This window comes from Halyomorpha halys, unplaced genomic scaffold (assembly GCF_000696795.3).
Source record: "Halyomorpha halys isolate HHAL.00 unplaced genomic scaffold, Hhal_1.1 Scaffold1530.1, whole genome shotgun sequence".
NCBI classification, from domain to species: Eukaryota; Metazoa; Arthropoda; class Insecta; order Hemiptera; family Pentatomidae; genus Halyomorpha; species Halyomorpha halys.
In genome coordinates, this window is record NW_027116139.1 from 82,113 (window position 1) to 107,848 (window position 25,736).

Below are 25,736 nucleotides of genomic sequence, written 5' to 3' on the forward strand. Positions count from 1 at the left end.
CCCTCTCCCTCTCCCTCTCTCTCTCCCTCCCTCTCCCTCTTTTTTCTCATTTAAAACATTATATTAAAAAAAAATTTAATTATTTCCCACTAAAGGGCAATAGATATAGGTGTTACTACAATATAAGGACGTGAATATGTATGCTAGTTGGGGCGTAGGTCCCAGAGCGGTTCGGTTAGGAATTCTGTCGTTGTGGATTCGATTCCCAATACAATATTCGATCAGTATGAATACAAAATACTATAATATATTGAAATATTCTCCTTGACCTCAGTACTTCAAGATAGAAAGGCTGTTCTCAGAAGGTAAATTGCCTGTAGTGGTCGGAGGAACCCACTACTACATTGAGTCCTTGCTATGGAAGGTCCTGGTCGCCGATGGAGATTGGGTGCCTGGAGCCTTCGCCAAGGAGCCCCTCAGCTGCTTGTCCAGGGTGCACCTTTTTGCCGAAGAGTTAGAGCTCATTCTGGAATCTTCCTACCAAAAGATTGGGTAAGTCTTCCTCAATTCATTATATTTCTTAAATTAATTTTTAATGGATCTAAATCTAATTCCGAGAATTGAATTGTAATGTTTAGAGTTGGGCGTCAAAAGATGGTAAATCCATAAAATAAAAAGGGTGCACTATATTTCTCCCTTATTTTGCAGTTTTTTTGAATAATTTTCATATTTTTATTTTTCGCCTTTTCCTTTTCCTCACCTCAGTTTAACTGATATTTTGAATAAATATAATTTTTAATGATTAGGACAAAAAGTTTTGAAAACAGCTTATATTGTTAAAAATATAGATGAAAACCGTTGCTGCCAAAAAATACAACTTCAAAGAGACCTTGGTCGGGGAGGAGAGGGCGAGGGGGTGGTGAGTGAAAAAAAATGCATTAATATATGAAATTTGGTTTTTATATTGTACCAACGAGTGGTACAAATTAACGACCATCTCAAATTCATTGGCACATCAGGCCCATGAATTGGTCTTTGGCCTGCTTATTAATTAAAAATCGTTTAATAGAAATCATTAAAAACTGTTAAAATTTCCTTTTATTTCAGTCTCATATTTTTAAGTTAATTACCTGCATAATTTATTAAATATTCCTTTGACCAACGACATTTACCATGTTTGACCTTTAACGCGGGACCATCTTGTATGAATCAGCATCCATAATTTAAATAAATTTTCAGGGAAGCACAGTGGTCCATCCTCAAGGACTTCTTCATCGTCGAAGAAGACAGCGAGGTGAGAGAAGCTGTAAAGGAATTTAGTCTTACACTCCAGAACAAGACCGAAAAAGAAGCCTGCGAGGTTCATAGATTTATTTTTTTTTTTTATTATTTAATTAATTAAGTATAACATTAACATTTATTTGTGTAATATTAATGTCTCGACCGCTTTTATTCTCTACATATTTTGCACACACTCGTACGATTGAAACATGCTCTCTAAAAGTTATTTGTTTCTTCACTTTCAATAATCAATTCGTTATGAAGTATGATCTACAAATCTTATACAAAATCTAATTACCTCACATGAATTAAAAAATATGACTGAGAAATTTCTGTATCAAACTTAATAAATTAATTCTATAAATGAATATAATATGTTTAAAATTGGTTGCCATTCTTTCAGCTGGCATGTTCTCTTGAATTGCAGAGTTAATCAAAAAGTTAATACATCCAATTCCGAAAAGTAAAAGTTTTTTTTGAAAAATTAAAATACTACACAAACAATTACAGTTTATAATAAACTTTGAATAAATTCCTGTTTGGTAGGTCTTAAAAATCAACTTATCTTCTTAAGCTGCTCCCATAATAATTATTAAATAACTTTTCAAAAGTGGATTTATTGACTTTTGATTTAATAAATTCATCAGTTGAATTAATTTTTGTAAAATTTACGAATTCAAATTTTTTTTTTCGAAATTAATAATGCATTTCCTCCAATATTTTGATTAATGCGTTTATCTTAATTCAGTATGTAATGTATGTCCTTGGCTTGTACTCTTGTTATTGAGAAGAGAAAAAATGTCGCTACTTTGGAATAATACTGAATTATAACACACAGAACATTCTGTTGAAAATTTAGTGTGGAAGCAGCTCCTTAAGGTTCGTCTCTCATAAGAATTTCGTCTTTTGAGCAATGCTACTAAAACTTAATGTACTTCTCCAAAGTTGAAGAAAGTGGGCAATAAATACCTTTTTTGGACGGCAATTGAGCAGATGAAGTATCTGTTAAGCTTAGTTGACGAAGTGTGTAAAGAACTTGGTCTTTTTGTCTGGGAGATTGTAAAAAGTAATAAGATGCGACTTTCTCCAAAAGTTATGTTCCTCAGGTCCTGCCCCAACTGTATAAGATCTTGGAAGCCGTTTCGGAGCACCACCCTGATCCTGGAGGGAGAAGAAATAGGAGACTCCACGCGAGGTTGAAGGAGGTGGACAGCGAGCGGGCCGACCGCCTCCACTTCAACGACGTCAGGAAGATCAGCAGGTTAGTCCATCTGTTTTGTCTCTTATTGATAAGATATTCCTACTCACAGGAAGTTTGTACTCGAGGGAGTTGAAGCGTCACCTTAGCAAACTGGAGCCTGCAGTTGCGCCGGTACGAATCCTGCCTTTAGGCAGATTACTTTTATTTCCTGGTGGCCTCACGGAATGAAAACTTGACCCTTCCACTCTGGTTAGAATAGGTTGGCTACCTGTAGGATAACCAGTCTTTTTTGGGGGGTAAAAAAAAAAAAAAAATTCCTTCTTAACTGTACAAATTTACCTTACTCTTAATAATGCCTTATTTACCCAGGAGATCAGTAAGAATGAGGGAAGATACCACGCCCCCCAAATTTGAGATTTGAGAACCTACTTTAAACAGTGAAAATTTTGGTTAGATATTTTACTCAGCGAATTGTTAAAGTTTAAAACCGATACCTACTCCTCTGAAGTTAAAAATATCATGATATTACTGTTGAATAAAAAAATATAGTGTCATCCAGTCAAAATTCGATAAAGGTAAGTGAAAATTTTAAATCTAAAAGTTAGACAATTTTTTTTTATTTCGTACTTTATTTATTAAATGTTTTATCATTGTCGTGGCTGTTAGTGAATTTCATTGTCATAGCTTTTCAAACCTACATTCTATATATTAATAAAAACTGTTTATAAAATGTCTATTTGAACCTTTCTATTATTACTTTCCTTGATTTGGTGTTTTTCAAACATGTTTAGGGCCCTTAAATATGTTTTTGGAGGTGCTTAAGTCCAACATGCTGCTAACTACGCAAACGTAAGGTCAAGAAACGAACGAATTATTGTTTACGTGCGTATTGATTTATAGCAGAAATCCATCATTAAATTGAACTTATTGCCTGAGCTGGGCTGGTCCATTACAGGATTCCTCTTCCGTTACCCTGGATCATATTCCACTAGACCGTGGGTTCATTGAGCGTCCTTGGTCCTCACAGCAGTATCCCAGCCAACTCCATAGACCCTGTTATATATATTATAGGCTACTCGTGCGTTCCGGATTTTTTTTGTCTGCATTAAATTATCAATTGGCCTTGGCAGTGTTTCTGATTTATCTGCCCCTAATGACTTTTTTACAATTTTTTTCTGCTACTCTTCTACGTTATACATTCCCTTTTTTATACAGCTGTACTATTTCGAACATCGTATTTCGCCAATTTTTTTTTTTACATGGTGCGTGAACTAGCAAGGTCTACTACAGGAGTGTAATCTCTTTTAAGATGGAACTTAAATTCTTTATCCACATCATGGTTGGGGGTGAGGGAAATAGAGTAGAAGAATATTGCAAGAATGATTTTTGGACGAAATTTTATATGAAGAAATCTGGGGTTCTGCGGTCCTGGTCGGAATAAGTTTCTAAAGAAAACAAATGAAACAAGTTCTCTAAACAAAACCTAAATTTAATGCTCTGAATTTTCTAGAAGAAAACATAAATTGACGATTGTTTACTTCTGTATATTGTATTTATCTAGTACATAGGTGGGCCACCTTCCCCTCAGAAAATTTCTTAATCTGCTTTTGTAATTGACTGTTGGATATTAGTTATAATTTCATTAATTTATAAACAATAAAGAGTAAAAATAAAATTGCTCACTATCATCATTCGAATTTTTAAAAAATAAATAATGATTCAACTATAGGATTTTAAATTCTTACAGAATGAATTTGATTTCATTATAGATGAGTAAAACTTATACAAAACGGACTCCCTCGGATAAGACGATTTTATCCGTTATGCAGAAGTATCCATTAAGATGAGTTTGATATGAAAAAAATTACAAAAATTAAATTAAATTTTGATATACATATTTCCTTACAATCCGCTCCTACCTCACTGATAGAACCTTTAAAGTAAATCATAACCTAGCCTACTCATTTTTCGGAACACAGTCCTAACAACATACGCTGATGACACATGTATACTTTCAGTAAACAACGACCAAACTAATGGATCACAAACACTACAGGCACACATAACATCTATTGAAGGAATGGTGTAAAAACTGGAGAATCAAAATAAATCCTGACAAATCCCACCAGATCACCTTAACTCTCCGTCGTAAACCTCTGCCCTCCTGTCCTACAGTATCCTTTCTGAATACTCCACTAACGCCTGTTGAACAGATTCGATACTTAGGACTCCATCTTGACAAGATACTTACTTGGAATCCACACACAAGACTGAAACGACAAGAAACTGCTCGTAGATTCCGATGCTACAACACTTACTTGACAAACGCTCTAAACTTCCCATTCACTACAAACAATTAGTATACACTACGATAATCAGACCAATTTGGACATAAGGAATTGAGCTCTGGGGCTCCACAAAACGATCAAATTCTTCCCGCATCCAATCGTTACATTCCAAAATCCTACGTAAAATCCTTGATGCTCCTTATTACTACGTTACAAATAAACTCATTCACAAAGACCTTAACATCCCATTCGTTGCAGATTTGACCCAAAACAGATATGCGTCTTTTCATTCCAAACTCCTTAACCATCCTAATCCATTAATTCCTTATCTTTCATCCTTAACAATCCCTGATAATCCTCCGAGGTGTCTGAAAAGAAGATGGCCACGGGACCTTCTAATTTAAATTTATGTTTGAAGTACTACCAATGGGTGGTTCCTTCCCAAGATTTTTAAGTGTATATGAAACATATTTACCTATTGTATTATTTTGTACAGTTGTAAATTACATTAAATAAATAAAAAAAAAAAGTTTTGATATCTATGCCTTCAATAGAATTCCGAAATACGTCTGGAGAAGCAACTATACAATTTTGTACAATAAGGGAAAAAAATCCAAGTATTAATCCATGTTTTAAGGGCATTTTGTCTCAATCCTAGTTTTGTAAGACCCGCATTTGTTTTTTTTCTGGAGGGATTTTTTCAAAACGTTTCTATAATGATGTTTTTTTTTTAATGGTATAAATATTTTTTTATAACTAATGAGGTACCACGGCTTAACTGACATTGATTATTAATTAGTAATCCATTTAGCCTTTGTGACTTTACATTTGCTTCAATTGATTAATTAATTTAGATTATTTAATTTATTAATTTTTTTTTTAATAACTATAAAGTCATGTTGTATAAAAGATAATGTATCATTTTTTTTTTATTAGATGTTTTTCCAAATGATTAATTTTCGAAAAAGCATAAAAGAATCTATTCTATTCTTTAAATATAATGTTACCACAAACTTAAATAAGTTTGGTATAATACGTATTTTATAGTAATGATAATATAAAATACCTGAATTAAATTTTACATAAGAAAATTTATTTTGACAATTTTCTAACTTATATTAATTCTACCGCCCTTTTTATACATATATTTATTTTATAGTTTCATAATTTATGATACTGTATAATATTTTCAGATCATCAACAATATTTTTTAAATAGAACCTTAAAAAGAAATATCCATAGTAAAACCTGCTCTGGGAAAAAAAAATCCATTAGGTAGCGAGCATGAAAGGTTTACATTTATATTAACGAGCCAGGTATATTAATGTTGAACATATGTTTTATGGTGTCGTCTATTATAGGTGGTACAGGTTGTTAGCGCGTAACGAAGTCCGCCTAGTAACAGGAAATGTGTTCTTATATATCTTCTAATGTTAAAATCACTGTTATAAAATCTGATTTTTTATTTTTCAATATTAAAAAAAATGTCTCAGTCATATTTCATTATTTGTATTATGTTTTACAATATTTCAGCCCAATCGTGTTGGCCATTAAAGCTAAAAAATTAAACAAAAATCCTAGTACATACCTTTTTTTTTTTTAAATTAAAAAATAAGAGGTGCACAATCAAAGATAAAATAATTAATAAACAAATTAATTTACTAATTAGTGATTGTACTTGTCATTAGTCATTATTATTTTTATTAAATTCATTATTGATTAAAGTGACACTACTCATATTTGAAAAAAAAAAAAACTTAAAAATTCTATAACTTACATTGAAACCGTATAATGCTTTTTTTTTTTTTTTTTTTATTGGAGTGAACTAATACAATCTGGCACAATTAAGGATTATAAGTATTCATCCATAGAATTAAAAAAAAAATTAAATCATGATAAAAATAAAATAAAGTAAATATTAAAAAAAATACAATTATGACATCAATAAATAAAAGTATAAATCGATATAATAAAATAAAACTCATTAAATAATAACAAAATAATTTATGCACAAGATAGTGAAAATTAAATTTAACTAATAAAATTTTTTTTAAATTTCAGATGTCCAAACTTTATTCTATTTAATTATAATTTTTGTATTATTTTATGTTTGTTCTTGTTTGAAAATAAAATCTACGTGAGGGGTTTGAAACATGCATATCAAAGATATTACTTATGAGCAAGGTGAGAAGATGGAATTTGTTAAAATTAACATTAGACCACTGTTACACTAATCAGTTAACTGCTCATAACTTCAGTTATTTGAGAAACAACTCTTTTGACATTATGATTTTTTTATTAATACTTGTAAACGAATGATCACATTTTTTTCTCTTTAAACAAAATGCCGACCATATACATTGAATCTAAATTCAAAGAGTATGAATGTGAGTGATATTATTATGACAGTTTTTCAGGTTTTTTATTTTATTTTTTGCAGAAATAAGGTGTTTCTAAAATAATATATTCAAATGATAGTCACCAATAAAACTTCACAAAAAGATTCACGTCTAAAAGAATTCATTTTCATTAGTTCATTTCACGGTTCATTTTTTTTAGTATTACACAGTAAATTTATTCACTAAACTAAGCAATGGGCATTATCACATCCTCAATCTATGGACCCATTTACAAACGTTCAAAGACTTCTGGTTAGAACGAACATAATATGCAAATATATGTAATATATTAGTATATGTAATTTATATAAGCTATTCATTCTTGGAGACGGCGACTATATGTCGGCGCTTTTTCAACTACGAAAACCCACTTAATTCATAATGAAGAAAGATAGGATAATTAAATGCCTTTAACCATATTATATGATCCATGGGCTATGAATATGCTAATTGGATAGGTAATTAACAGACAATTACTTAAGATTCAGGGAGCCCTATTTACCGCTAGTAAGGCAGGTCTATTTTACTTTGCTGTATTTTTTACCTACTCTTGGTGTTAATTAAATATATGATTACGGTCCCGCAGAGTTTGAATGGGAGGTTTAATTAAGTAAATTAATAGAAATTATTTTAAGAGGTATATTAGATCAGAAAAGTATATTTTCAATTTATTTACTTCTCTAATAATTATAATTGTAAAGACATAGTTGACCGTAAATGAAATCAAGATGATGGTTGAATGTTTAGGATAATATATTATTACTAAAATATATTTACATTTTGTTGTTTCTGTTACACATCATCACCATCATAATAATTTTACCCCCTTTACCGCTTGTGCAGTGTGGGGTTACGATTTGTAGAGTCTGGATCAAATGTTTTTTACCCTTCTCTTGTTCCAGCCTCCTGAACGCCTTCTTACTCTCCTTCCAGAAAATGCGCGGTCTTCCTTTTGGCCTTCTTTCCACGAGATTTTCATACGTCTTCCTGGCAGTTCTTTCTGCTTCTTCTGGTCCATCCTAAGGAGGTGTACAAACCACCTTAGCTTGTGCTCCTCTAAGATGCTCTCGGCCAATTTAACTCCGAAGCTAGTCTGTATAGTGCTATTCCGTACTCCATGTTCCGTGTCCTTCCTTTCACCTTACGAAGTCTATTACACTTAAAAACAGAAAATTACATTGTCCTCACTCATATTTTATCTCACTAAGAACCATCTTCTTTTATAGTAATTATAAATTACAATCTAAAAATAAAAACCAACTTTAATATAATAATTACAAAATCTTGAATTGTGTGCGCATCATATAACCTTAACTTATCACACTATATACGTCCACAAATTTTGTTTACATTGGTGGGCTGGTGTTATCGCATTTTTGTGATTTTCGAAAGGAAAAAAAAAGAATCTAGAGACCAGATAAGCCGAAAATTATGAACAAAGATTTGTATTTTTATTTTGTTTTGAAAATTCGTATATTAGGATTTCTCGAGGTTTGGCGAACGAATATAAATTTTATTTTTAAAATTTAAAATATCATATTAATTAATTATATTATTATCATATTAATTAATTTATATCATATCGTATTAAATTAATTAATATAAATTTTGCCGAGAATACAACACTTTGACAAAACAACAAAGCCGTAACGCAATCTAAAAACATCAAGAGATTTCGGTTTTTCCCGTTAGAATTGGATATTTCTGTCTTTCCTTTTTTTCTCCTTTATTTTTCCATAAATTTTTTTAATATTTCGTATTTTTATATTGTTTATTATTGCTATTTTTTTTTTTTTGTTTTTCAAATAATCAAAATAAGTTTTTTTGAAAATTCTTTATTGAGTCCTGTCAGACTATTTCATTGAGGATAAGACCTAGCCGATATTGACGACCATTTAATTATTCATTGACATGGTGTTTAATTAAAATCATTAGTCTTTTAGAGAAAATCGAAAAAAAAATTTAAAAATCTATTCTATAAGGGGGGATTTTTGCTCACTCGATTTTATCTAAGAAGTTGCTGTCACATCCCAGGCATATACCCACCTAAAATATGTAATTTTATTTTCGTACGACTTGGCTGTTCATACCCACAGACCAATTTTCGTTGAAAACTGAAATTGGAAATTATTTTGTGATCACATAACTTTCCCTTTATTTTTATTCCTTATGCATGTAAGTGGAGTTAAAAGAACTCATTAAATAAAGAAAAACATTTTTAGTACGGTGTTTATACCCCCTTAGAATCCATGCCTTTTTTTCCGTTTAAGATTATTTTTGAAAAAAATAATAATGTAACTAGCTCTTAAAATACTACAAAAAATGAGCTTTTTACAACTGAAATCGGCCAGTAACTTTACATAATTCAAAATAACTGTGGGTCGTGTGCCAAAGTCGTAAATGTAGATTTTCTGCGTCAATTCAGAAAAAAATGCTGAAAAAATGTATTCATTCATTTTTTTTGGTTTCCTGGACTAAAACGTTTTATAGCTAAAAGTGTTGAATACATCAGCTTGAGGTTTATAGCCTAATAAACTCAAATCCTGAATTTCTCTAATTTTTTTCCTTGAAAGATATAAAAAGTTAAGCCACCCAACCCTCAAAATGTAGATACTTATCGATTAGCGAGGTGATATATGCATTTTGCTCATCACCATGATACTTACTGGACTATTTCTGGTGACTTTGTTACGAGAAAGATTTATTATTATGGTCTATGATAATCCATTTCAATCAGCTAATTAAACAAAAACTGACTGATATTAGCTTTCGATTGCATTAACCCACTTAAGAGAGCGATCAAGAGCATTGGCTCTTACGAAATCATCCGTGAGAATCCGACGACCGTCATAAAAATGCCAGATATTTTAAATCGGAGAGGAAGGCTAGTTGTCGCTGTAAATCCTTCCAACAAATCCAGGTAAGCGTGGAACAGTTATCAGTTTTACGACTCCACTTAAATAGCGCTTGAATGTTTCCACGTGGAGGGAATAGGCCGTTCTACGGCCTCCAGGGTTCATTAGTTTTTATAGTTTGCATTTTCTTATGCCAAGGTCTCAAAGCTTAGACATTTTCTCTCTTCGTTGCATCCTTCTCTCTTTCATTTGCTGCACTTTTATCGTCCCTTTGCAACTTGATCGTGGAGCAAACCGCAACATTATGCAACCTAAAATATTTTCTCACATTTATTTATAGAATCATGATCTATTGACTAATGGAATACGCAATCAGTCAAAAATAATTTTATGTGATCTCATAAGAATTATCAATTTTAGAGCCTGTTGAGTTTTATTGCTAAATATGTTTGTGTTTTTTTCGTTGTCACCGTTCATTGCGGTTTTTAGCAATTGATGCATCCAAGAAGCATTTGATGGAATAAACTACTAATATAAAATCTTTCTAAAAGAAACTTCAGTACAGACGTCCGTAGTTTCATTAAGTAATTCCTAAGATTATAGAAAACAAATATTGGCGTGAATCTGGAATTTCAGACCCGCCTTGAAAAATGTGTTAAGACTGACCCGAACCCTAGTACGTGATTTGGAATGAGTTGTTAATGATTTTATTTTAAGGCATAAGACATCCTTAATGATGAACGGCATTAATTTTATTGAATTTTTATAATTATTTTATTATTTATTAATAACTCTTTTTATTTTATTTCTTTTTTTTTTTACATTAAAATTAAGTATACACTCAAACACATTTTTTCTTACATACACACTTTATTCTGTGTATTAATAAAAAATGAAGTAGCTTTTTCTATTTCTTTTATTACTTTATTTTACTATTATTATACTAAACGTTTTTCTATTTTAAAATCGCATTTCATGCATTCCCTTTTTATAATTTTTAGTTTATTTGAAAGCTTTATGAACAACCGAAATTTAAATAAAATGAAAAACTTTTAAATTGGTGTAAAATTTAGCACCTTTTAATTTTTTTAAAATTTCATTTTCGGAAATGTTTACTGTTCTCTAATTCTACAATTAGCTGACTTTTTCGCTTAAAACGTTTCAGAGATCAATATTTTTTCAACTAAATAATTAATTTCGTTAATAAGTATTTAATCACTTTTGATAATACCGAAATATAGAATATAAATTTTAAAAATTTCTATAAAAATATTACGTTTTGTGAATTTTTACCTCAATTTTTTACGAAATTGAAAAGTGTTTTTAGAGTCCTGTTTGCAAGGGAATAAATTCAGAGTTATCCTCAATCCAAATCTATATAATGATTCGATTTCGCGAGATACTTGCAACAAGTGGATAAATGGAGAGAAAGTAGTTCTTTTCTTCGGTAGCTATTCAGCCCTCGAACGAAAGAGCCCTAACCAGATTGTCCAGAAAGGATTCTACTTCAGTGAATGCAATTGGTGAGCACACGTGGGGCCCAGCCAGGCCTTTCTTACTGATAGTAATACTTAGGTCATTAGCTCCAAGCCTACTTATCAGATTGGGTGCTTGGACCTAAGTGCTTTAACCGAGCCATTCCATGCAGCATATAGCCTCTTAACTTTGACCTGATGGAACTGCTTGGGGGTGCATTAATGTTACTTAAGGGTTTAGGGGGAGGTTGTCCCTCCTTGAAGGTACTGGAACCCTATGTTTTTTATTAATACAAAAAAGAGTGCTATTTTAGCAATGTTATTTTTTTTTTGTTCCTCACTATCTGCATTGTGGGAAGCTTATTATTTAACGTAAGTCATCAATATCGAAAATTTCCACTCATCACTCACTTTTCATCAAGAAACAAATTTGTTTGCGTACCTGTCTGTAGTCAAATTTTTCACCGGGAATCCCGTGTTGAAGCGGAGATCTAAGTCTCATAAAATTTTGTTTTTATTTATATATTATTGGAAATTTACAACTATATACAAAAACTACAATAAAAGAAATATGATAAATGTTTCAGAACACATATTAATCTCGAAAAGGACCACTCAATGATGGTACTTCAATAATTACTTTAAATTCCTTTCTTTTCAGGCTCTATTATCAGGGATTGTTAAGGATGAGAGATTAAGAAGCAATGGTTTGGATGGGTAAGGATTTTGGATTGAAAGGAGGTATATCTGTTTCCGGCCAAATCCGTAACGAAAGGGATCTTGAGGTCTTTATGGATGAGTTTACGGATAATTTTGGATTGTAATGATTGGATACGGGAGGAATTTGATCTTTTGGTGGAGCTCCAAATTCCGTATATCCAAGTAGGTCTTATTATAATAGTGTTTAAGAGTTTTTCTTAGTAAATGAGAAGTTTAGAGCTTTTGACGATTAGGTGTTGTACTATAACAATTTCAACATGAAGAACTTCTTTACAAAATTATGGATTTTTCTTTGAAGAATACTATTTTACGTATAACGGTTTGTTTTATTTTTCAAAAATTTATATGTGGTTGTTTTTATCAGCTATAAATAGAGTTTTAAGTTTAAATAAAAATAAAATACCATTAATTTCAATGTTTGGGATTATATGTTTGTAACATTACATGCTCTTCAACTTTGCATTTCAACTCATTCCATAGTGTATTTATTGTTTTTTTGTTTTTTGGGGGGTGTGTTTTAAGGCAGTTGTCATAAACCTATTAAGTATTATAGAAAAGTATATGTTTTACAAATTTTTAAAAAACCAATACAACACCCTTTAAATGATATTTGATATCGGTAATCTGCTTCCTTACTACTAAAGGTAAGGAAGTTTTTTATTCATGTACAAACTAGAAAAAAGGTCCACAAAGTATAAAATGCCCCCATTTACGTTTTAGACAAACCTATTGGCCGCCTTAGTCAGAGGGAAATTTTCCGCTTACTTATGTAGGTATTTAAATTTAAAAGACCAACATATATTGTAATTCTAAAGACCTTGGTTGCTACTAACTCCAAAGACCCGAGTTCTAATTTGTTGTTGAATTATTTTCTGTTACATTGTAGCCGTGAGTCAACCCTGTGGGTTCCTATAGTCCTATAGTCCTGGGCCCATCCTGTCTCATAAATTGGATAAAAATCTGGTGGTCGAGCGTGATTCTGACCTAATTGCCTCCTTGCACAACCGTTGTTATAGTAACAGTACTTCCTTACAAAGTGTCATGGGTTCAGTACTTTGTAATTAAAACCCTTCACGGGTTTTTAGCGGTACAAATTCAATTTTTTTCCTAATGACTTTTTCGGCAAAATGTTTATTAAATATTGTACTGAGTACAAATGAAAAAATCGTGAAATGGTGCAATTTTTTTCAAGATATTACTATTTATTGTGTAATTGCCGACCGGCGGGAGGGGACATCTCTCCTTCCTTCCACTGTCACCACCACGCTTCGCCACTGCTATCTTGATGAAATATTTTTTGCAAAGTTTGTATATGTTGGGACCGAGGTGTTCCTATATATATTTCATGAAATTTTTCTTCGCTTACTTTCGTTCACATATGCGCAAGCCTATTTTCCTTGACCCCTGTAGATTTCTAAAACATCTCTTCAAATTTGTCCAAACTTCAGAAAAATGGAAAATTTGTATAAATTCAATCCACTAATTTACAAATTATTTTTCTGGACAAGCATTTATTTTCAAATCTATAAATCTTTGTAAATATGTACCTATCCAATAGAAATCGATAAAGATAAACCGATCCACATACCTGGCAGAATAGATCTATTCAATATCATCATAACGATGACCTAACTAGGGGGAATTATCTGTTCTTTTTGACAAAACATTTTCTACTTGATCAAACTTTCCTTTTGGACTTTGGGACCTTTGTGGTAAACTCTCGCCTGCCTGCTCCACAGTATACCACACTTATTCCTGTCGAACAGATCCGTTACCTTACATTTGGATGAACGACTGACTTGAAGTCCCAACGGAAAACACTTACTAGACAAGTCTTAACTTTCAACTAATTACAAGAGACTCATTTATAAGGCTATAACAAAGTCTATCTGAACTTAAGGAGTTAAGCTTTGGGGCTCCACTACACCATTGAATTCCTCTCGTATCCAGTCCTTACAATTGATAATACTTCGTAAAATCCTTAGTACCATTTACTTCACAAATTAAGTCGAATAGATATCAGGACCTCAATGTTCCATTTGTTCACGATTTGGCCAAAACCAGATACCAATCCTTCCGTGATAAACTTATCAACCACCCAAACCCACTTGTTTCTAACCTGGCTTTTCCTCCTTTACCTGATAAACCTCCTAGACCTCTAAAAAGAAGATGGCCTTGAGATCATCTCTAGAAATGTTATTGGAATTCTATCAGTGGATAGATTCTCCAAATGTCTGTATTGTGCTATTGTATAACTAACATCAAATTTACTTGTTGTATATATATATATTTTAAAACAGTTGTAAATATCATTAAATAAATTATTAAAAGGACTTCGATACAATTTATTAGTTTATTAGTATAAAGCTGTTTTACGAGAATTTTACAACTGTGGGTATTATTTTTAGATTTGTATAACATTAAGATTAAAATCGTTATGAGAACTAATTGTTTTCCTTGATAAGAGAAATCCTTGTTCAGTGTGCCGAATCAGCTCATTTTCTGAATGAACCGGGCAATTTAGAGTGGAGAATGTTGTAAATAGCCCGCAGATAAAGAAATAAATCCTTGCGGTTTCCCCGAAGGCCACAATCGCCGTCGACTCAGCGGTTTTCCTCCGATCGTCTTATCAGAGTGAAGAGTGTCCTATGTTTAATTCGCTAGCGAACTCTGAACTTCGATTTCACCCGATGCTCTCTCTTGACGTTTGTATATCATGTTACGTGTTTTCTTGTTTACCTTAATATCAGAATATTTATTACTCGTTGTAATTAAAGATCACAGGGGTAATACGAAGTATAATACTTTTTCCTTGCGTGTTCAGACGAATTCTTTACCTGCGTTTGCTCCCATTCACCTTTATTTCTATGGAACATAAACGCACGACATTTATAATGTTAATGTGCTTGTACCAAAGCGTAGATCTCTTTATCTCTTTATTTATTATGTTATATTTGCCATCAATCGACTTTGGAGTTGGGAGACCCTCCTGGGGCACACCCAGCCTCTAAAAAGTGGAAATCCTTAAATAGATTGAACGTGAAGTAAATAAATAAATAATTTTCTTTATTAATTTTTTTTTTTTTTTAATAAATTTTAACTGGATTATTTTATTAATTTTTACTGGATGTTTTCTTTTTCTGTATCAATATAAACCTTCGCTACCTTATGTAGTGTGGGCGCAAACAATTTATATCAAATATCATTTCAAGGCTGTTGTTTTTGTTAAGAAATTCGTAAAAGTGTATATTTTTCTACAATATTTATAAGATTTGTCTCAACCATCACATAACTCCACCATCTTCTATGAAATGAAAAAAGGAAAAAATCCCAAATAAATTACTAAGTTGAAGAACATGTCATAAACGTAATAAAAAATCCGAGAAAATTTATATCATATGATTTTTTTATTCCTACTTTTGGACTGAAATATTCTTCCAAGCAAAAATACTTTCTTTTTTTTTTGTAATTCGGATAACATCCATTTAGCTCTTAAGTTCTTCAATTGAATTGGATTAGTCTCAGGTCAGTTCAAATCAAATTTAATCATCGTCATTAAATAATAGATTTAAATTAAAACTTGTACAAAGTTTTCTGAATGATTATTATTTATGATTTTTATCAGAATTGATTGACATTTTTAAAAATTTAGATATAGATTTAGTTAATAGGATTACTACATCAAAATTTCGACAATATTAATTAGCATAGCCAAACCTAACTTTTCATAATTAATATGATTAAAGATTTTATATATTAACATGACATGAAAATATATATAATTTTTTAATAAGCATGAAGCGCTCATAAATTTCCAATGAATATTAAGCATATTCAACAGTTATATGAACCAAACGGATCAATCTAGAATATCACGATAAATTACTGTGACCAAACCAGAACAATCATATCAATGCTTTCCGAGGGTAACGAGTGGTGAAAACAAAATTGATGGCGGATCTGCTTTCATAATCATGTAAAGTTGATTGAACACACAGACCCTGTGTGATGTTCGTGCATGCTGTCATTACTGATTCATGGATCTGTCCGTCGCTCTACTGTGCCAATGGAAGAATTGATATGGTCCTGCATATATAAATAATATAGTGAAAACGTATGAATAAAATCATTATTAATCCTGAATTTAGTAATAACAATGCAAACAAACTTTCACTTATAAAAGCCACGTCTTATTAAACATTTGATATTTGTTTAATATTTTTACGGGTTATGAGATCATTATACCTTTTGCTGTATGGCTTCAGTAAACGTTCAACTTGTAAAATGAAATTAACTGTTGGATGAAAATATAAGGTAGGGTTATAAATAAATGTATATAAGGTAGGGTTGTAAATCAGTTATCTATCCTGTACACATGCACAGTCCGAAGTACTTATTCCTTGGGCTTCATGATGACATTTTATTATTAAAAAAAGGTAGAATAGAAAATTTGTAAAATTCTGTCTGGGTTTCTACCAGTCAGTAATTTAAAAAAACAACGGTAATTCTAAGTAATTATGTTGTAGAAAGATAGTCCGGGTGGCGGTCTAAAAAACTATTGTTTTCCAACGTTTAACCCCATTTTGCAGAGCTAAAAGAAAAAACAAGATACAAAACATTTTAGAACTAACATAATATAAATATTGCAAAACAATTGTTATGTTTATAAAGTGTATAAAAAAAAAAATTGACCAGGTGTGATAAAAGTTCTACATACAAATCTACACTAATAAATTGTATGAGACTGCTCATTAAAATTAGCAATAAATATGGTAAAGAGATAAATGTATAAGATAGGTGAAATAGATATCTTCTAGGTGAGCTATAGTAATATGTAAAAGGGAGATGTTAAGAAAATTGATAAAAATAAATAATAAACGTAAGGGTAATCTCATGTCAGATTGAACGACTGACGAAAAAGGGAAAACAGATATAGAAAAATGTCCCCATTTTTTTTCTTTTTTATATATATAGATGGGTAAAATGACAGAAACATCTAATGTAATATCTAATATTATAATAGGTAAATTATATGCGATAAATAAAGAATTAACTTCTGGTTAATGTTTTTTATATACTGTATTAACATAAAAATTGTTTTGGAATGTTTATTTTAATGCTCTGTTAATTCTAAAATGTTTGTATCTTGTTTTTTCATTTAACCTTGACGAAGCCCTGCAAAGTGGGGCGAAACGTTCGTTAGCAATAAATAGTTTCACCGCCACCTTATCTTCCTGCAATCTAGTTTACTGTCAACTGTCAACTGTCAACTGTCTTCTTCCAATGTAAGTATAGTTGGTGATTAGGCGTATATCATAAATTGTACGAATGACAGGAAGACATTGATTGAGGTTAGAAATTAAATCCATAAAATATTTATTAATTTTACCTTTATTACTATTTATAAACAATTAAACGAATTCACAACATCTAAAAGTATTATTACTACTATTTATGCGTATAAATAGAAATAGTAGCAATAGAGAGTCCTAAAACAAGGTGGTTTGGACATCTTAGAACTCCAAATATTATCTTGCTAGAAAGACCTAGAGGGGGCAAGGTAGACCCAGAATCACCTGGGAGCACAAAGTTCAGGAAACTATCCATAGAAGAAATCTAAACTGGGAGAGAGAAGAAGATTACTGATCAACAGAGAACGATAATTCGAAGAAAAACGGTAATGACTTGAATTCGTTAAATACAGATTGTTGTTAACTGCCTTGAATAAACACAGCTAGTTGTTGCTATTAACGATAGTTGCAGCTAACAGTTGTCGTAATCAACAATTGTTGCTGCTTGCAGTTGCCGACATTCAACAAGGCAGCGCCATATCCACCCGGAATAGCTCTAGCCTTCCCTAATGAGCAATCACTCTGCCACGCGCCTCTAGTTCGCCCTTGAGGCCTATTTATCGAGATTTGCTATTCCTACTCTCGCCTGTTTATTTTATTACTTTTTTTTTACTCTACAAGATGTATTTAAGAAAAAAAGCTATCAATTTATCAGTGTTTGGCTTGTAATAGTAGCTCTAGATATATGTTGATTCTACATTTTGAAGAATATATGATAGTCTTTACTTGTAAATTTTTAATTATAAAATTTTTTTCGAATTAAGTGTTCCAGATAATCAATTTGACGTCTTAATTGTATCTACTCTCGTGATTGGCATATACTTAATTAGCAAAAGCCTCTTTTGCATATTTATTGTCTTCCTCACTCCTTTTCACGCTAAGCTATTAATTATTATTATAACTATGAGTAATTTTTTCATAAAAAATTAAAAAAATTAGAAACATGAAAAGCAGTTGCATTTTTGCAAAATGCAAATTAGCTGTCACTATTTGAGTTTTTTTTTATTTAATTTTTTCTTCATTTTATTCTTATCCCCCTTTTCATCTCATATTTTGTACTTTCTTTTATATTTCTACTTTTTAATCTATTACTGTTTGCGTTTTCATTTATTTATTATACTTATTTTATTTATATACCCTTGTAATTTTCCATTTTTTTTTTTACTTATGTTAAGTGTTCGTATCTTTTTTAGCCATGACGAAGCCCTGCAATGTTGGCTCATTAAAATAGTTGTCACTATTTTAATTTTTTTTTTTACCGTACCCGGACCATAGTCCATTTTTTAGTTTCATTTTTGTTTGATGTCTGCTGTTTTGTTTAATTGTGATTTATAAATTCTGAAGCCTTTGCAGAACCTTAGTAAGAAAGCAAAATTAACTTTTACTTTTTTGTATTATTTTTTGTATCTAGAGTATTTTTTATCCTGAATAAATCAGTAATTCCCTATAATTAAATAATACAAAAAATATTTCGACTTCATATTTCTTATCAAACAGTAATCCATAATTCCGATACTAAATTAAATTTGTCAGAAAGTGGACTCCATTTTGTTATGGAGTTTCTTATTTGAATTTAATATTTATTTTTAATTTTGAAACCCATTTAACACAAAATGGAAACTTTTTTAAAAAGCAACATTTCATAGGAAAATATCGAAAAATTTGTTTTGGGAAACCATTACTCAAAAATTCATGTGGAAAAAACTAATTTCTTGGATACTCCTCCATTCAAAATTGGCTCGTCCTGTAGATTTTAACGACATTAATTTAGAAATACAGGCGAGAAAAAAAAATACCCAGTCATGTATGGATAGGAAAAGAAGATATTTTCCAGAGAAAAAACAATGTTCAGAAAAAAAAATAAATAAAAGAAATGAAAAAAATACTGAATGAAAACATAAGTATTTTGTTGACTTTTTTTGATTCAGTATCTGGCTCCGTCCCTTATCTCAGGATATTTTCAACTAAATGAAGCCATCTATGATAAAAATCAACCATTGATAGCGTTCTAGTTCACAGAACTTTCATCTGGGTATTCCCTGAACGCCGGTGGCTTGCAGAGACTCCTTTTTGCTATTCGGGCATTGTTGCTATCCTGGTAACTAGCTGCTCCTGCTATGCCAGCAGTTACCCAATTTCATCGATTTCTTTCTTGCAAAATTATCACTTTCCTATTGTAATGTGCAACGCTTGCTGCTAATATTTTCTCTCATCTGCTTCCATTCCAATTGTTATTGTCAGCCTTTAAAAAATAAGTTTCAAACTATCTGCAGTTATTTTCTATATTCCAGTATTATATCTACTCTAGAATTATTCTTCTTTGAAACTAATTCTATAATGAAATAATATTCAGTAGAATCCAAATTTTCAGAAATATTAATAAAATAAATTTAGAAAAAGAAATATCACCGGATAATAATCGATTTATCGACTAAATAACCTTTATCCGAAGGATATTTATAAATTAAAATTAATATAAATACCAAAAACAGACTGACATTGAACCTAAAATCGTCTCTTAAAATTATTTTGTGAAAATAAATATTACGTTATAAAATCTGAAGAAACATCTGAGCTGTCCATTGAATTCATACATATTAACTTAAAACGCATGTTCACCATTCTTATCCCAGCTCCCATCGATTATTATGTCAAAAAAATACTTACATTGGCCATAATAATAAAGATTATAATGACAATTTTTTTTTTTCAGATCAGTACTCTATCAATATTAAACCATATTTTACATTTCCCACTTGTTTGTTACTAGACATAATAAATACCTGTTAGATTTTATGGCATTCCATATCTCTGAACTGAGTATTACTTATACAACGCTCTGTAATTAGTACGAATTCTTCGTATTTATATTTAATAACCATCAATGTTAAAATGTAATGTATAAATAAATAACCTATACGTTTGTATTTAATTAATCTTCCGTCTTCATAATAATGTATGATTGTTTTATTTATCTGTTCCGTTGTATGGATCCGAGGCTTGGGCCTTCAATAAAACTGATGAAGCAAGACTCTTGGTCTTCAAGAGGTCCATTCTGAGAAAAATATTTGGACCTGTTAGAGAGGGAAATGTATGGAGAAGAAGGAAGAAACCGGAGTTATCGGCTTTGTAGGGAGACAATGATGTCAAGTTTTCAAGGTTGGGTATAGTTCCCTATAGGAGAAACCTATAGGGCGGGTCATGGGGCGATGACATCCCAAAGAAGGTCCTATCCAAGCAAATTCATGGAAAGAGAAGAGTAGGGAGGCCGAATATGCGTTGGTCGGACGCTATTTCAACGGTCCTTCTGGGAACCCGAAACTGATGAGTTCCAGCAGAAGACAGTATGGCCTTGCGGAAGAGGAGGCCCAGACTAAGTAACGGGCTGTCGCGCCAATTATGATGATTATGATGATGTTTTATTTATCTATTAATATTATATTATATTATAATATATTTTTTTGTATTTATTTAAATTAAATTTAAAAGTATAAAGTTCATTCCGAACTATTTGTCGACGGAAATTATAACGATTTGATATGAGAAAAAGCTTTCACACATACTGCAGTAAAGTGTATCTAACAAAGGCACAAAAAAAAAAAAAAAAAAGACGAAATAAAGACCCGTTTACAATATAATAGTTAACTACCTTCAATCGACTTGATGATCTTCATTGATATTCACTGCTGATTTAAAAGACATAGAAAAACAAACAGAGCCTCTGGCGATGCTATGGCAATACTAATTATTGGAAAATCAACATCATTGTATATTTTAGTAAATGCTTAATCGGTGTACCGGATCGTTTATCAAAAATCGTCTATACGTCTGTTACTAAATAGATTTTACCCTATATCTCAAGTCCTCAGTCTTCATACCTATAGGCAATGAACAGACTGAGATCCGGGTATCACACTGACACACAATGCAGACCAGAGTGGACAGATCCCTGACAGCCGGCTATCGGACTGGTTTAGGGTGGTACCGGTACCTGACCCTTCGCCAATCATCGGTCTTTGTTGCGGCTCTTGCGGGGTGTACCAGCTGATTGACAGCCTTCTCAGCATTAATATTCCCTTCATTTGTTTGTTTTTTGTGGCTGCTCCGGTTCTCACGAGGTTGGACTGAGGAGTGCCAACGACAAAATTTCTCCGAAACAGTACAACATAATTGTATCCTCGGTAAAATATAGCCAGCTCCAATTTAGGCTTAAAAAAAGCCTTTTATTAATTACAATTTTGGAAGTTTATTTAAATCAACGGTTCCTAAAATTTAATTCCGCTCAGTTTATTCCTTCTGCTTCCTTGGATAAATTTAGTAAATCATGTTGTTTTAGGTCCGGCTCACACTGAGGACGTGCATATGAAGGGAAAAAATCTACTGACGACGTAGATCAAATCATTCAATTTGCTGGCAGTAGATACTTATAAGATAGCTTCTCCTGGATAGTTTTCGTGTTAGCGAGAGAAAATACACGTTTTTCAGTCTCTACTTTACTTTCAAATTTTTCGGTGCAAGTTAATATCATGGTGCAAGTTAATTATTTTCAATTAAATTGATGCCCATGAATGAGACATTAATTAATTCTAATTAAATTCGTCATGTAAAATGTTTAAGCATACTGCGTTCATTAGTGGATTGTAAGCTTTTTTTTTTCGCTTTCTTGATCAAATAATATAGGTTCATCCATATTTTATTGAAATACTAATAAGTTCTTCATATATTCGATAGAACTATCACTGGCTGGCATTTATAAAAGTCCTGAAATGGAAAACCTCAGAATGCTTGTTTTGTTGAAGGAGAAATCTCAGGAGACTATCTACTATACAATCGATTTTTGTCGTTCTCATCTCTCAAACCCATTCCCTCAATCTAAAACGACCTTACTACTTTTTCTTTCTGAGCAGGCGTATTTTTATGCCATAACCGGTGATAAACTATCTCATCCAATAGAGATCTGCATTTGCGCAAGTCTCCCAGGGCCCATGAAAAATTGTTAACTCTGGCTGTACTTTGAGGAACTCATATTTTAACAGGCTACTTAAGTGATTAAGTGATTAAATGATTGAACTATTTTTTTAAACTTTCAACTTATTTTTGAATATAGTAAAAACGTTTTCTCTGAGAGTTGTATCCGAAAAGATGTATCTGAATGTAGAAAATGTTACATATAACATGTCAATATAAGTAATTAATTTATCTTCTTTATCGGAAAGATATGTTTCTCGTGGTCGAATTAAAATCAAATAATTAAATCAAAAGATTTATAGTTCCCCTCCAAACCCAATTCTACTAAATCAGTTTTCACGCAATCCACCCATCTACGTTTCGGTCTACCCCTCGGACGTTTACCCATTTTAGGGATCCGCTCGTTACTAAGCCCTACACCTTACACGCCCATTTTATAGGCCGGAATACTACAACTTGAATTATATTTACCCTTAATTCAGTGTTCTGTGGTCTTCCAAATTTTCCCGTTAGAAAAAAACAGAATTTATACACATGGGACTTAAAGATTTCTCATTGTCTCAGAATGACCCTAATTAAACAAATTGAAGTAATCCAAATATGTTTACCCTTCGTAACAATTGCGTTCGATAGACGTACAATGTTGGCCCTTACGTCAATTATTTTATCTCCTGATGTTAATTGGGCATTCAATAACTATGTTGTCTCCTTTATCGGAGGCTCCTTGACCTCGTGTGTTCTAGTGGTGATAGTAATCCGATATCTGATGCGGGAAAGTGCAATGACAGCACTTCTCCAGCCTTCGCGATACACGAGCCTACTCTCATGATAGTCCGTAGGCACGTGTCTGCACTATGTTCGCCCTGCATCCTTATCGAACGAATCTTTATTCTACGATTCCTAGAGCAAAGGAGACATTTATAAGTCTCCTTCCTTTTTACAATAACTTTATTGAAGACCCTTCTAGCCAAATATTTACACTTTCCTTAACCAATCAATTCAGAGAGCTGATTCCCAATCTCAGGTTCGTTTAGTTGCGGATAAAATCTTCCATGTAATTCTATCTCCTTCCAGTCTTGTAGGGGTCGTCATTATTAGATATTTTGGAACCTCGGATCTTTAGGATTAATAGCAGAGTAACCTTTCAATTATTTCATCATAGGGACCATTTTAGGCGCATTTGTCGCAGAATACTCTTTTGTGGAATTTTCTTGTTTTGTTTTTTAATGTTTCTGCATTCGGAGGAAATCTACAGCCTCTATTCTTAAAAAAAAAGAGTCCGATGCATAAACCCAGCTCATGGAACATGCATATATGTAAATAATTTTTAATATTACTGTTGGGGCTACCGTACTAAAGAGAAAAATATATTTACTTTTTTAAATATTTTTTATAAAAATAAATATATATATATATATATATATATCGTACATATATACGAACACTTTACATTATATATACTCGTATATATTTACGAACATATGCATACAATATATATTGTTTATATGTATGTGAAGTAGGATGTAGAGTAGAAATTAAGTCAGTATACAGTGTGTGTATTGCTGTTGATTCTACACAGTTAAGGACCTAATCTTCAAGTTTAGACACTGTCTCAGTTTAAGTAACTGCTAGGAATCAAGTCCCTAGAGACAGTTGGTTACAGATAGTATAGGTGTTGGTTGCTTAACCCTCAGTGGGACATAGTGCCACAGTTGAAAATATCGAAGACGAAAAGGAAGAAGAGTTGACTCGGTGACCTACGGCCAGCGAGATGGTGAGTTCAAGTCTCCTTCAAATCATAAGCAATCCAATTCATATATTTGGTGAAGTTAAAAGTTTTTAATTTTTCTTATTACTAAAATTTTATTTTTCATAGTTTATTTGAGAAATAGTTTATTTTAAATTTAGTTTTATCTTTTTGAAGTTCTTTATTAATTTTTTTCTATAATGAGTAAATTTATTATTTTCCTTCTCTGCTGTTTGAATTTTTTTAATATGTTATTTCAGAATTAATCCTCTAAATAAAACAATATTTATAGGTATTTTCTTTCTTTATTTAATACTGGCCGGCAGTCTTGGTAAGTTTGATTTTGTACCCCCACTACCGGCACATTTACCTTATATCACACTACATACGAAAACGTATTTCTGACTATTCCAAAACTCCAGATAATTAATGTAATAAAGTAATGAATTAGGTAATTGTTTGTTTGGTTTTTCGCCTTTTTAGTACAACAAATTAAGCAGCATTAAATTCTGCTTAGAATGAGTTCCATAACATAGTAATACGGCCAAGTAGTTTGGCGTAAACTGTAAAACTACGTGATACTACATAAATCTAATTTTGCTCAAACTTGAGAACAAGTAATAAATATTAATCTAAACTTAACACATTGATAACACATATTGATTTCCTTCTACGGTTACTTAACTGCTAATTTTTTTGATACAGTAACGAATTTAGAAATTTTAGGTCTCTTTTATTGAATGGTTGGTCCTTTCTTATAAAAGTGACATTAAATCATGCGTTGAATTAAATTAGTACCATAACGAAATAATTCACAGGATTGATATGGTTCTAAACCACCTGCCGTTTAGGATTTATAGGCGAAAAATCAAAAGGAATACTTACAATTTCTACTATAATTAGTTACTTTATCAAATTAATTAGGTGTATTTTAAGTTTGGATTCATACATAGTACTATATTGTAATACCAAATTATTATTGTATTGATTTAGTATTTCTCCAAACAAAGAAAGGAAATTACTAAGAGATGATTGGTATTTACGGGGCCGAAGGGTGAAGTAAATTGGCTTCTAGCTTCCCGCTAGGATAAAAATTAGAACCGGCTCTGCAGGCTGATGCACACTCATTAGTTACAATGATTGGAGCTCATTAATTTTTATTATCGTGGCCCACTCATCCGAATATGATTCATAGCCTGTTGGACACACGCCGGGCTGTAGAGGCAGAGTTATTGATGTTAAATTGTGTATTTGTAAGATTGTAAGGTTTTTACATCGATTTACAGGCATGGAGACTTTTAAGAGATCTATTGCGTTAAATCAATTGCATCGTCTGATACGTTGGACGTTTTTATTTCCCTGCTCAAGTCTTCATCATTATTCAACTGCGGAAACTTATTGTTTTGTCAGCTTTTATTTTTCCTATAATAGTTTGATTTGGTGTGTATATTTCATTTGTTTGCTATTTTCTTAATTAAGTGACAAAAAAAAAGAAAAAAAAAGAAGTATGT

The 25,736-nt window shown here is 31.7% G+C and overlaps 1 protein-coding gene across 1 annotated transcript in view; it reads left to right on the top strand.

The window, feature by feature from the left end:
* Window positions 1-25,736, top strand: part of LOC106689947 (tRNA dimethylallyltransferase) — a 236,855-nt gene that overhangs the window by 36,196 nt on the left and 174,923 nt on the right. Inside the window, exons 2-4 of the mRNA XM_067053011.1 lie at window positions 284-492; window positions 1,180-1,300; window positions 2,328-2,482. The gene's annotated coding sequence lies outside the window, so the exon portion shown is untranslated. The remainder of the gene's footprint in view (window positions 1-283; window positions 493-1,179; window positions 1,301-2,327; window positions 2,483-25,736) is intronic.